The sequence below is a fragment of the Hipposideros armiger genome, unplaced genomic scaffold (assembly GCF_001890085.2).
Source record: "Hipposideros armiger isolate ML-2016 unplaced genomic scaffold, ASM189008v1 scaffold_327, whole genome shotgun sequence".
NCBI classification, from domain to species: domain Eukaryota; kingdom Metazoa; phylum Chordata; class Mammalia; order Chiroptera; family Hipposideridae; genus Hipposideros; species Hipposideros armiger.
Window position 1 is genome coordinate 798,120 of NW_017731677.1, and position 2,925 is coordinate 801,044.

Consider the following 2,925-nt stretch of genomic DNA (forward strand, 5'->3'; position numbering starts at 1 on the left):
ATCATTTTTTTTCCTCATTAAACGTCATTTTAATGGGTCTTAAAATTTTGTGACAGATTTTTGGTCAAGTTGTTTCCATTAAAAGTACTGATATTAAAAACTAATAACTTAAAAACTGCCACACACACACACACACACAAATACCACCACAACACAGGTCATCCATGAAACACTCTCCTTTCCTTCTGAAGGTTTGATGATGAATTGTAATCATTAACCAGTCTTTGAACTATTAAACTTAAATGGCCAATTGAGAGAAACTGTTCTGAGACCGCTCTTCCACCACTGATTAAGACTGGGGTGGCAGATTGGCAGATATTGGGGATAATATTCATTTAGCCTTCTGAGCTTTCTGGGCAGACTTGGTGACCATCCCAGCTCCAGCTGCCTTCTTATCCATTGCTTTGATGACACCCACAGCAAATGTCAGTCTCATGACACAAAAAGCAAAACAGCCCAGAGGAGGGTAGTCAGAGAGGCTCTCAATACACATAAGCTTGCCAGGAACCATGTCAATGATGGCAGCATTGCCAGATTTCAAAAATTTTGAGCCATCTTCCAGCTTTTTCCCAGAATGACGATCAAACTTCTTCAGCTTAGCAAATTTGCACACAATATGAGCTGTGTGACAATCCATCACAGGTGCATAGCCAGCACTGATTTGGCATGATAGTTCAGGATAATAACCTGAGCCATGAAGCCAGCTACCTCCATTGGTGGGTCATTTTTGCGGTCCTCAGCCACATTGCCATGACAAGCGTCTTTGACAGAAACATTCTTGACATTGGAGCCCACATTATCCCTAGGAAGTGCTTTACTCAAAGCTTCATGGTGCATTTCAACTGACTTGACTTTAGCTGTAACGTTGACTGGAGCCAAGGTGACCACCATGCTGAGTCTGAGGACATTAGTCTCCACCAGCCCACAGGGACAGTACCTATACCACCAATTTTGTAGACATCCTGGAGGGGCAGAGGCTAGGGCTTGTCAGTTGGATGAGTTGGTGGCAGGATGCAATCCATAGCTTCAAGCAGTGTGGTTTATCTGGCACTGCCCTCTTTATGCATGACTTTCCATCCCTTGAACCAAGGCATGTTAGCACTTGGCTCCAGCATGTTGTCACCATTCCAATCAGAAATTGGCACAAATGCTACTGTGTCAGGGTTATAGCCAATTTTCTTAATGTAGGTGCTGACTTCCTTAATGGTTTCCTCGTATCTCTTTTGGTTGTAAGGCGACTCAGTGGAACCCATTTTGTTGACAGCAACAATTAGTTATTTCACACCCAGTGTGTAAGCCAGAAGGGCATGCTCACAGGTCTGCCCATTCTTGGAGACACCTGCTTCACATTCACAACACCAGCAGCAACGATCAGGACAGCACGGTCAGCCTGATGTGTGCCCATAATTGTGTTTTTGATAAAGTCTCTGTGTCCTAGGGCATCAATGATGGTCACATAATACTCGCTGGTCTTGAATTTCCACAGTGAGGTATCCATGGTGATACCAAGCTCATGTTCAGCTTTCAGTTTATCCAAGACACAGGCATATCTGAAGGAGCCCTTTCCCATCTCAGCAGCCTTCTCAGATTTTCCAGTGATTCTTTTGTCGATCCCACCACATTTGTAGATGAGATGACCAGTAGTGGTAGACTTGGCAGGATCTATATGTCCAGTGACAACGATGTTGATGTGTGTCTTTTTCTTTCCCATTTTGGTTTAGATTTAGCAGTGGTTTTCACTATACCTATGTTCTAGCAGCAAACCCATTGCAAAAAAGCTATTTTGACCTTTCTTTAACCTTTTGAACATATAGAATAAAATTATAATAACTATTTAAATGTCTGTCTACTAATTCTATCACGTGTCATTTCTGCATACGTTTCTACTGATTGAAATTTCCCACCAAGTGTCATGTTTTCCTTCTTTGCATGCCTGAATATTTGTAACTGGATGTCAAACATTGTGATTTCCACCTTGTTGTGTGCTGGATACTTTGTCTTTCTATAAATATATTTAGCTTTGTTTTGAGACATGGTAAAATTACATGGAATCACTTTTATTGTTCCAAAGCTTGCTTTTAAGCTTTTTAAGATGACATCAGAGGAGCTATTAGTGTAGAGCTACTTTGCTTCAGAGTTGAGGTAATATCCCTTCAAAGTACTCTACCCAGTACCACTGAATTCATGAGATTTTCACTCTAGTTGGTGGGAATACTGGTACTGTATGAACCTAAGATTTTTCCCCTTTGGGCCGGCCAAGTGGTGCAGTGGTTAAGAACTGGCTTGGGACACCAGAGGGCCCCAGTTCGGATCTCACATATGAGGGCCAGTGACACTGCCCTCTACAGCTAAGATGCTCAACAAGAGCTCAACCTGGAGCTGGGCTGCCCTGAGTTGCCGGCAACGGCGTAGGCTGCAGCCCCTGTGGCAGTGGGTTGCCATGGGCTACCATGTGTGGCCAGCAGCCAGCATGTGCAGCCAGCAGCCGCAGTGAGCGGCCGTCCAGAAGCCGGCGACTGATCTGCCTCACCCGGGAAGAGCGCAATGATGGTGCCAACTTGGGCCAGTGAAGCAACGTCCTCTATAACTAGACTGAAAAACAAAACGACAGCAACTTGTCTGTTCCCCTTCCCCCAATTCCCCAGTGCTGTTTTCATCCCCCAATTCCCCAATAAAAATCTTAAAAAAAAAAAAAAGATTTGTCCCCTTTGCTCTTTTGTGGATGGTTCTTTCCCCAATCTTAGTTCCATGACACAAGGCACTGAGCAACATTCCACTGAGGACTCTACTGGGACTTTCTGTAGATCTCTGAAGCTCTTCGTGCAGCTCTCTTCTCCGCATCCCACTGTCTTGTGACCCTGACCTGCACTGGGCTCTCTGAATTCCAAGCTCTCTCTCCTCAACTCAAGGGGACCCCATATTCTG

The 2,925-nt window shown here is 44.4% G+C and overlaps 1 pseudogene; it reads right to left on the reverse strand.

Annotated features, from left to right (window-relative positions):
- Positions 1 to 331: 331 nt before the first annotated feature.
- Positions 332 to 1,711, reverse strand: LOC109392346 (elongation factor 1-alpha 1 pseudogene; annotated as a pseudogene).
- Between the last annotated feature and the right edge of the window lie 1,214 nt (positions 1,712 to 2,925).